Raw genomic sequence first — 11,079 nt, 5'->3', positions numbered from 1 at the left:
CATAGCTTTTATGTTTAGGTTTATGACCCATCTTAATCCCTACTTTGGGGTTAATTTGCACTTCTTTTTCCAGCTTCATAAAGTGGAAGCTTAGAATATTTATTTTTAAATCTTTCATTTGAAGCTATAAACTCCCTTCTAAGGACATTAGCCACATCCCACTATTTTTTATGTGTTAGCTTTTATTACCATTGAGTTTAAAATAGCTCCTAATTTCCCTTTTGATTTCTCCTTGGACCACGGATTAATTTAGAAGGGTGTTGTTTCATTATCAAATGTTTAGGGCTTTTCTAGATAACTTAAGGTTTTTTATTTCTAATTTAATTCTCTCGTGGTCAGACAACATGATCTGTAAGATTTTAGTGTTCTCTCTTTGATTTTGTCACTTTGTGCTTCATTACACCTTGAGACTCTGTGACTAATCATTTAGGATTGTTACGTCTCCCCAGTGCATTGACCCTTTTATCATCATAGAATGTCCTTATTTATCCCTGGCAATATGCCTTGTCTTAACATCTACATTGTTTGATATTAGTACAATGACACAAGCCTTACAATGCTTACTGGTGCATAATTTTTCATCCTTTTAGCTTCAACCTATTTGTGTCTTTATATTTCAAGTGTATTGAGTATAGCAGCATATCGTTGAGTCTTGCTATTGGATAACCTCTGGCCTTGAATTCATTTAGATTTTTTTTTTTTTTAAGATTTTATTTATTTCTTTGACAGAGAGAGACACAGCGAGAGAGGGAACACAAGCAGGGGAGTGGGAGAGGGAGAAGCAGGCTTCCCACGGAGCAGGGAGCCCAATGCGGGGCTCGATCCCAGGACTCTGGGATCATGACCTGACCCGAAGGCAGACGCTTAACAACTGAGCCACCCAGGCACCACTGAATTCATTTAGATTTAATCTAATTACTTATACTGTTGGGTTTAAGTCCATCATCTTGCTATGTGTTTTCTATTTATCCTCTCTTCTTCTTTGTTCCTCTTTTGCTGAATTCTTTTTTTTTTTTAAGATTTTATTTATTTATTTGACAGAGAGAGAGACAGCGAGAGAGGGAACACAAGCAGGGGAGTGGGATAGGGAGAAGCAGGCTTCCCGCGGAGCAGGGAGCCCGATGCGGGGCTCGATCCCAGGACCCTGGGACCATGACCTGACCCGAAGGCAGACGCTTAACGACTGAGCCACCCAGGTGCCCCTCTTTTGCTGAATTCTTTTAAGCTAATTGAATAATCTGATATTCCATTTTATTCCTTTTATTAGTTTTTTAAACTATACATTTTTATCTTGCTCTAAGGATTATAATATGTGTCATTAACTTTCCAGAGTGTACCTAGAATCAATATTTTACCACTTCAAGTAAAGGGTAAATACTTTAAAACACATCATTCCGTTTAACCTCCTTCTTTATTAATGTTGTATATTTCACTTCTATGTTATAAACTCCAAAATACAAACCATTACATGCTCTCTTTGGCAGCACATATACCAAATACAAACCATTACTTTTGTTTTTAAACAGTTGCCTTTTTTTTAAAGATTTTATTTATTTATTTATTTATTTGAGAGAGAGAGAGCACGAGCACAAGCAGGGGGAGCGGCAGGCAGAGGGAGAGGGAGAAGCAGGTTCCCCACGGAGCAGGGAGCCCGATGAGGGGCTCGATCCCAGGACCCTGGGATCATGACCTGAGCCGAAGGCAGCCGCTTAACCCACTGAGCCACCCAGGTGCCCTAAACAGTTTGCCTTTAATGAAATTTTAAAAAGCATCCCCTCTAGCAAAACAAGCTGAGGGTCTCTCCGGGGGCAGACAGGGTGGGCATCTAGATGGAAGAACAGGGCTGGGCGGAAGGAAAGGAAGTGGCCTGCAGACAGTCCCGCTACAATGCCATGCTCAAAATGTGGCCCATGGACCAGCAGCATCACCTGGGAGCATGATAGAAATGCAGAATCTGGGGGCGCCTGGGTGACTCAGTCGGTTAAGCATCTGCCTTCAGCTCAGGTCATGATCCCAAGGGTCCTGGGATCGAGCCCTGCATCGGGCTCCCTGCTCAGCCAGGAGCCTGCTTCTCCCTCTGCCCCTCCCCTGCTTGTGCGCTCTCTCTCTCAAATGCAGAATCTGGGCCCAACCCAGGAATTACTGAATCGGAATGCGCACATGAGCCAGCTCCCTAGGCAGTCTGCATGCAGGTGAAGGTTGGAGACGCACTGCGCACTGTGGTACAATCCTCCCCATGGGCCACCAGGGTTAGACTATGCTTTGTAGGGACACTGCCCCCTCCCCCACTCTATTGTCAAAAGGAGCTTCCCTTCCTCCCCACTCTCTATTCCTTTCTTGGTAGCAGTTGCTTTTAGCCCAACATCCTTCTGAGCCAACCCTACCCCACCTCCCTACTTGCTGACCAGGGACTGGGTGCCCCTGAGGGGCTTGAATCTGGGCTTGGGCTGTCGTTCTGGACCCTGTAGTGCTTGATCCCAAGGAGCCCATATGTTTTCATCTTCCCTTTGCCTTGACAGAGGGAGAAACTCCATGCTGACCAACTCATTTACTGCCCAGCCCATCAACTTCTGGGAGGAGAAGTATCTGTCTGCTTCCTTTTTTTTTTTTAAGCTTATTTATTTAAGCAATCTCGACACCCAACCCCAAGATCAAGAGTTGCGTGCTCTACCAACCGAGCCAAAGAGGCGCCCCTAGAAAAAGTCCACTTCCTGAGAGAAGGGACAAGGGGGAAAAAGAGTGGGAGGAGGTGGGCAGAGTCTCCCAGAGTTTTCCCAACAAGGAGGTCACAAAAGGAGGGCCAGGCTTTGTGATAAGAGTGATGCAGAGGATATAAACCTTGGACATCTGCCAGGGGTTCATCATCTCAGAGTGCAGAACAAGGTCGGGGGTAATAATGGGCTTTATCAGCAAGGTGTCAGCTGCAAACCCTGCTCATGGGTTCCTACTCTGTGTGGGGCACATGCTCAGTTCCCAGGATCCAAGATGAAAAAGACATGGCCTCTGTCTCCCTCTGTGGGGAGACAGAACACAGCAGGGAAGTCCCAAGAATGCCAGGAAGCAGATGCTCCATGCCAAACATGGGTCGTGAAAAAGAACACCTCCGCTAGAGTGCCCAGGATGGCTTCCTGGAGGAGGAGGCCTGTGAGCTGGGCCTCAGGGGAAGGGTGGAATTTACATAGGAGAGAGGCAACGGATGGACAGCATGAGAAAGGAGAGCAGAAGGGAGCAGTCAGGACCCTGGAGCAGCAGGTGGTCTGGAGAAGAACAGAGAGTGCCATACATTAGCAGTTGATGAGGAGAGGTGAACCATTAAGACTGGGTTTGCTGGGTGCCTATGCAGAAGCCCTGGAGGGCAAATCGGGGCTGGGGAGGTATTTTTCTGGCAGTAGGGGCAGCGCAGATGAAAACAGGTAGACCAGGTGAGAAGGCCAATGGGCGCTGCCTGCTTGAGTTTAAGGTCTGTCTCTCCAGAGAGGGGGACAGGCCCACGCAGCTTGGCGGGGGGAGGAGGGGGAGTTTGAGAGCAAGTTGGGTGGGGGAGGACTGAGCAGAGGTCTTCCGGGTGGAAGTGGGCAGATGGAGTCAGAGAAAGCCTCCCCGGAGTCACACCTGCCACTTACTGAAGGACTCTGCTGGGCGCTGTGGATGACTTTTCTCACGTAATCCCCACATCAGGCCTGTGAAACAGGCATCTTCAACGCAGATGAGAAGACTGAGGCTCAGGGAAGAGAAGTAGCTGCCCAAGGGCACACAGCACATGACAAAGTGATTTATTCTGCTGAAATCTAAGGGCTGCGGCGAGCAGGCGAGGACGACGGACGGGTGGCGGCAGGGCAGGTGGGGAGCCCGCGGGAAGGGTGGCGGGGCTGCGCGGCAGGAGCAGAGCCGTGGCACGACCGGCTCAGGTCCGAGCAAAGGGCTGCAGGCCTCGGAGCAGCGGGGGGTGGGGGGCTGTCCCCTGCGCGGTCAGGAAGGCCGCCTGCCCACGTTCCCCACCTCCCCGCGCACCCTCGCGCGCCGTCCCACCCGAGTGGGTCTCGCCTCCGCTCCAGTCTTTCGGGTGGCCCGTGGCGTACGGCGGCCACCAGGTCCGGGGCCATCTCGGAGAACTTGTCGGCGCGTGACTCCCGTTTGGCTCTGGCAGGCCGCTCACCACACGTAGGCGACGCCGACCATCTCACCGGCGGGTGTGCAGCGCTTGGCTCCAGAGACCTAGCTGAGTCTTTGGTCCCCGGCCCCGCCCCGGCCCCTGGCCCCGCCTCAAGCCCCTCCTCCGGACCCAGCACCAGCCTCACCCACCCGATCTCGCGCTCAGGTTTAGGCCCCGCCCCCAGACCCCAGCCCCGCCCAGGTCCCGGGTCTCCTCTCCGACCCGGCCCCCTTTCCGCCCTAGGACCCTCCGCCGGCGCACTCCCGGCCCCGCCCCTTTCTCCGTGGCAGGTGTCTCTGGACCACACGAGGGGATCGAAGCGTACGTACCGGTTGTTGAACATCTCCACCAGCTGCAGCAGTGTGCAGGCGGCCCACGATGTCAGAGAAGAAAATGGTCCCTGGAGGGAGGAAGGGACACGAGGCGGGACACGACCTCACAGGCCCAACCCCCTTCGCAAAGGGGGAGCCTGAGACCCAACGAGGAACAGGAACATTTGCCCTAGGCTACCCAGCAAACTATAGGCAGGCCTGGGACTGAAAACTGCGCTTCCAGACTCCCATTCCAGTGCTCCGCTGGATTGGGCTGTGGCTAGAGAGCCTAAGAGGAGCGACTTTGTGCGTTGTGCCCCCGAGGGACTTAGAGGCTGAAGAAGCAGATGTGAAACCTTTTGGATTATTGTTAAGCTTTCCGTTTTGTGTGAATGGGGAAGAGTTTCGGCTTTTATTCCCCTGTGCCAACCTTTGCAGCAGGGGCTCTGGGGCCGGAGACACTTCATGGCGGTGGGTAAATACACAGGCTTTGAGGTCACAGAGACGCAGGCTTAAATCCTGGCTCTGTAACTCTGTCTCACCCGAGCAAGTTACCTAACCTCTCTGAGCCTCCGTTTCCTTCTCTGTGAATGGAACATGACAGAAGTGCCTCCTCCATAGGCTGTATTGAAGATTAATTAAGATAATCTGCATGAGACACTTGATAGAAGTCTGGCATTCACTAAGCACTCAATGGATACCTATTACCATTATTATTCAGGTGGGGTCCCATGAGGAAGGCTCAAAGCAACTTACTCCTCTTACTGGTTCTATTTTACCTATTTAATTTAATTTTATTATTTTATTTTATTATTTTATTATTTTATCTTATTTTACAGAAGATGAGCAGACTGCTCCATACTCATGGAGGTGGATTGGAGGTGGAAGCATGACCGTTTACAAGGCAGAGCCACATCCTTCACCTCAGGTGACCTTCAGGACAACCTGGTAATTAGGCCAGAGACATTTTAAGTTCTTTCTGGGAGAATATAAGCTCTGTGAAGGCAGGCACTGTGCAACTAATTTTCACGTCTGTATACACCATGAAGTCATCTCAGATCAAGATATGCAATCTTTCCAGCACTCCGGAATGTTCCCTTCGGCCCCTTCCCAGTCATTACGGCCCCAGAGGTAACCACTCTTCTGACCTCTATCGCTTGACATGAATTGGTGGGCACTGGTGTTTTTAAAAATCTTCCAGAGAGTCTCTAGTGTGCAGCCAGGGTTGAGAGCCAGCCGTGGTGCAGACGGACATCTACTGGGTACCGCCTGAGCGCCTGGCATTGCTTGACGCTGTTCACGGGTTAACTCATTTAACCCTCACTCGACCCTGTGAAGTGGGTTCTGTGCTCAGTCCTATTCTCCAGATGAGAAAACTGAGGCGGGGGATTTGAATTTGTGCCCGGTGGGGAGATGTTCATCACCCGTGCCATCTTGCAAAGTGGGCTCTGCTGGGAATTAGGGATCAGAGGTGAGGGATCCTACAGAAGAGCCAAGGCCGGGCGTCTGGGTGGCTCAGTTGGTTAAGCGACTGCCTTCGGCTCAGGTCATGATCCTGGAGTTCCGGGATCGAGTCCCGCATTGGGCTCCCTGCTCAGCGGGGGGTCTGCTTCTCCCTCTGACCCTCATGATCTCTCTATCTCATTCTCTTTCTCAAATAAATAAATAAAATCTTTAAAAAAAAAAAAAAAAAGAAGAGCCAAGGCCGAGGTGGCCTGGATCTGGGCTCATTCCCCACTCCTCGTGTCACCCCGGGTGTCCGTGGCCTCTGCTGCTCCTAGATCTCGGCCACCACGTGCTTTCACCTGCACGCCACAGAGCTGAAACACCCCCATGGCAGCCAGCCACCACTCCCAGCGTGATACCTCGGTACTCAGAGGCCCTGGGTGCAGGCCTGGCCCCAGTGGGTCATCTTCCCGAAAGAAACCAGAATGATGGGGTGCAGGAAGCTGGCCACCAGCAGCAGGCTGACCTTCAGGCTGACGGCGGAGAGTACCACCTTGGCCTTGCTGCCCAGCCCCACAGAGCCATACTCCCACCAGTGCTGGCAATGAAAAGACTGGAAGGATCAAGAAGACAAGGCTGCCCCCCAAACAGGGGCCAGAGGAGGGATAGGGTGACATCCGCCCCCCAGCAAGTCTGAAGTTGCTCAGAAACCACAAAGCATAGCCAAGGTAGGTGGCACCGTGATCCTGCTGTTCACCCCATGTGGGGGCAGCTGCCCAGCCTCGAGGAAGAATCTCATGGCCACCACAGAGTTGGGAGGGATTCCTCAGGGTCTTCCAGGAGTCAAAGCAGCTAAGAGATGATGCCTGAGAACCGCAAGCTGGGCTCAGAGCCTGACTCCAAGGGCACCTGGAGGCTCTGTGCCGCCTTCTCCGCACAGGGCTCACAGACTAAGCCTGGTTCCTTCTCACACCAGGCATGGCGGGCAGACACCCTCCCCTGCTCCGCCAGACAGAGGGGCCTCCATCCTGCTGGACAGCAGCCTGTCCTGAGAACCAGGACCGGTGTCAGCATCACCCTGGTTCCTAGCAGCAGTAGGTTCATAGTTCATAACAACTGTACCACTCTGATGCAGGATGTTGCTGGTGGGGGATGCTCAGGTGGGGACGAGGATTGTATGGGAAAACTGCTCTAAAGAATAAAGTTGATTAATTTTAAAAAGTCTAATGAATAATATTACAGCAGGGGCGCCTGGGTGGCTCGGATGGTTGGGCGTCTGCCTTCGGCTCGGGTCCTGGGATCGGGCCCTGCGTCGGGCTCCTGGCTTGGCGGGGAGCCTGCTTCTCCCTCTCCTTCTGTCTCCCCCCCGCTCAAGCTCTCTCTCTGTATCTCTGTGTCTCAAGTGAATAAATAAAATCTTTAAAAAAAAAAAAAAAGAATAGGGTGCCTGGGTGGCTCAGTTGGTTAAGCGACTGCCTTCGGCTCAGGTCATGGTCCTGGAGTCCTGGGATCGAGTCCCACATCGGGCTCCCGGCTCAGCGGGGAGCCTGCTTCTCCCTCTGACCCTCTCCCCTCTCATGCTGTTTCTCTCTCTCTCTCTCTCGAATAAATAAATAAAATAAAATCTTTAAAAAAAAAAAGAATATCACAGCAATAAATTTGAGAAGGTAGACAACAGGGACGTATTTCTCGAAAACTATAGCATGTCAAAACTGGCATAAGAAAAATTAATCATCTTAAGTAGATCATAGCCAATAAAGAAATTTATATGATAGTCAAAACACTTAGAGCCCCAAAGCCCCAAGCCAGAATGGTTAGGGATACATTCTACCAAACTTTTTAGGAATAATTATATCTTATATTCTACCAGCAGTTCCAGCCATTTGGAAAAATATAAAATTGGATCCATACCTGACACCAGAATAAACTTCAAACACGTCAGAGAACGAAATGGGGGAAAAAAGAAACCATATAAGGAAAATGAGTGAATTCTTCTTATAATATGCCTGAGGAAACCGCTTCTAACTATGACTCAAAGTCTAGAAAAAAATAATAATTTGACTCCATTAAAAAATACTTTTGGGCATGCCTGGCTGGTTCAGTTGGTTAGGCGTCTGATTCTTGATTTCAGCTTAGGTCACGATCTCAGGGTTGTGAGATCGAGCTCCGCATTGGGCTCTGAGCTGGGCGTGGAGCCTGCTGAAGATTTTTTCTCTCTCTCTCCCTCTGCCTGACCTCCCCCCTCTCCATTCACACTCTCTTTCTCTTTCCCTCTTAAAAAAAAATAAAAAATACTTTTGCTTGACAAAAATGAAAAATAGGAGGAAAATACTAGTGACTTACCTGGCAGATAAAGGACCAATATCCTTAATAAAGAGTTCTTTAAAGTGAATGGGGAAATTTTCCCTTTTTGCAATGTGCTGCTACAAGATGGTAGTGCAGGTTTCCAAGAAAAATTGAGAGGAAAAAAAAGACTGGAAACCCAATAGAAAATGGGCAAAGACACAAACTTAAAATGCACACAAATGGCCTTAAATATACGAAAAGGTGCTCAACTTTTCTTATAAGAAAGAGCAGTGAGGGCGCCTGGGTGGTTCAGTAGGTTAAGGGGCTGACTCTTAAGGGGCTCAGGTCATGGTCTCAGGGTTGTGGGATCCAGCCCTGCATCCCACTCCCCCCCCCCCCGATCCCGCCCCTCCCCCGCCCCCACTCAGCGGGAAGTTGGCTTCAGATTCTCTCCCTCTGCCCCTCCCCACCTGCTCTTTCTCTCTCAAATAATCTAAAAAAAAAAAAAAAAAGACACACATATACTCTTCAACATCAGGAAAAAGGATTCCTGCTGTCCCCATATATCAGTTTCCCATTGCTGCTCTAACAAATTACAACAAACTTAGTGGTTTAAAACAACACAAATTTATTCTCTCACAATTCTGGGGTCAGAAGTCTATAATATGTCTCACTGGGCTAATGTCAAGCTGTTGATGTGGCCAGTTTCTTCCGGAGGCGAAGCTGAATCGTTGCCTTTTCCATCTCTTAGTGGCCCCCTGTGTTCCTTGGCTCACGTCCCCTTCTTTCATCTTCCAAGCACATCACGGCCATCTCTGCTACCGCGTTCTCCTGTTCTGCGGTAAAATCTCCTTCTGACGCCCTCATAAGGACCATCTCAAGATCCTCAACATAATCACATCTGCAGAGTCCCTTTTGCGGAACAAGGTATGTGAAAATAAAGGGGGAAACGTGTTTAGAATGGCGGCGGGAGGCCAGCAGGGGGAGCTCTCACGCCCTCCTACTCCTCAACTGCAGACACGGCAGGAAGAAAGGAACCTTGCCAGTCCAAACCACCTTAGCTACTACTTTACAACCCCGGCGGGAGCAAGAAAGGTTTCCTCCGACCCTGGCAACAGCCCAGCCAATGAGAGACTGTCACAACTCAGCCAATGAGAAGCCAGTATACTTCCAACTCCCAGTTTCCTCCAATAGACTTTTTGTTTAGAACATCCTTTCCAACTTCCCCCTTTTCTCTATAAAAGAAGTCATCTTTGTTCTCCAGAGTTGCTTTTGGTGTTGCCGTACCTGGTTTGTTCCAGATTGCAATTGTCTCTTATTCCCTAATAAATGCATTTTTGATGGTAAATTAACTGGCAGCTTTATTTTTAAGGCTAACAGGTGACACAGTTTCCAGGGATCAGAACCTGAAGATTTGGGGCACCATTACTCAGTCTCCCACACCCTCCTCCTGTTCACATGAGACCTGAAGTCAGGGTACAGGGATTGGAAGATGTAATTGGGTAGCCACCTGCCTGCCTTGACCTGTTTGCCCTGTTTTACTTGGGCACTACGGTGTACTCAAAAGATTCAGCAGATAAAATACATAAACTGGAACTAGATCTGCAGATAGCAATTGATCTTGAGAACATAATGTTGCATGAAGAAGGCAAGTTGCAGAACGATTAAAATATAACCATTACTTTAAAAAGCACATCAATGTTTGTGTATGGGAGCAAATGAGACAGGGGAGGTACAAATGCAGGATTCAGCTATATATATGTGTGGTTTTGTTTATTTTTAAAATTTTTACTTATTTATTTAGAGAGAGAAAGAGAGAGCTTGCATGAGTGGGGGGAGGGGCAGGGGAGAGAGAATTTCAAGCAGACTCCCTGCTGATCAAAGAGCCCAACGTGGGACTTGATCTCAGGACCCTGAGATCATGACCTGAGCCGAAATCAAGAGTCTAATGGTCAGCTGAATGAGCCACCCAGGCGCCCCAGGTTTTGTTTATTTTTAAAAAACAGACCTAAAGGGGTGCCTGAGTGGCTCAGTCGTTAAGTGTCCGCCTTCGGCTGAGGTCATGATCCCAGGCTCCTGGGATCGAGCCCTGCATCGGGCTCCCTGCTCCGCCTGCTTCTCCCTCTCCCGCTCCCCTTGCTTGTGTTCCCTCTTTCGCTGTCTCTCTCTGTCAAATACATAAATAAAATCTTAAAAAACAAAAAACAAAAAAAAAAACCAGACCTAAAGCACATTTGGAGAAATGTTAACACCTCTTAGATCCAGGTGTGAGGTGCATGTTTGTTTGTTATACTTTTCTGTGGAATTAGAAATATTTCGTTATGGTTCTTTTTTTAATTATTTTTTATTTTTATTTTTAAGTAGGCTCCACTCCCAGTGCAGAGCCCAACGTGAGGCTTGGACTCATGACCCTGAGATCAAGGCCCAAGCTGAGATCAAGAGTCAGATGCTTAACTGACTGAGCCAACCGGTGCCCCCGATGATTCTTTTTTTAATGAATAAAAGAAGTGAGGAAGTGGAGACAAAAAGAAAAATAAGAACTTTTTCACTATAGACCTTAGTTTCCCCTGATGAAAAATGCATGTTCAAGACTCTGATGCTTGAATTTGTCTCAAGATTTGTGAAGCATTGTCTAATTACTTAAGCCATTTAGAAAAAGTCTTAGTGTGAAAATTAATTCAATGTTGTCCTAGTGATGTAAATGCATTGATAGTAAAGGTTAGTGAGCTTCTTTCTTTCTTTTTTTTTTTTTTTTAAAGATTTTATTTATTTTTCAACAGAGAGAGAGAGACAGCGAGAGAGGGAACACAAGCAGGGGGAGTGGGAGAGGGAGAAGCAGGCTTCCCGCTGAACGGGGAGCCCGATGCGGGACTCGATCCCAGG

The 11,079-nt window shown here is 49.0% G+C and overlaps 1 long non-coding RNA gene across 1 annotated transcript; it reads left to right on the top strand.

Moving 5' to 3' along the window:
* The first annotated feature begins 4,347 nt into the window (after nt 1-4,347).
* LOC144381986 (uncharacterized) lies at nt 4,348-9,544 on the top strand. The gene is made up of 4 exons (XR_013448382.1): nt 4,348-5,185; nt 5,304-6,638; nt 8,996-9,123; nt 9,214-9,544. It is a non-coding gene; the product is annotated as an uncharacterized LOC144381986 (long non-coding RNA).
* The last annotated feature ends 1,535 nt before the right edge of the window (nt 9,545-11,079 follow it).

Source organism: Halichoerus grypus, chromosome 5 (genome assembly GCF_964656455.1).
Source record: "Halichoerus grypus chromosome 5, mHalGry1.hap1.1, whole genome shotgun sequence".
Taxonomy (NCBI): domain Eukaryota; kingdom Metazoa; phylum Chordata; class Mammalia; order Carnivora; family Phocidae; genus Halichoerus; species Halichoerus grypus.
Note: the sequence above shows the minus strand (reverse complement) of the source record. Positions and strands in the feature narration are given on the sequence as shown.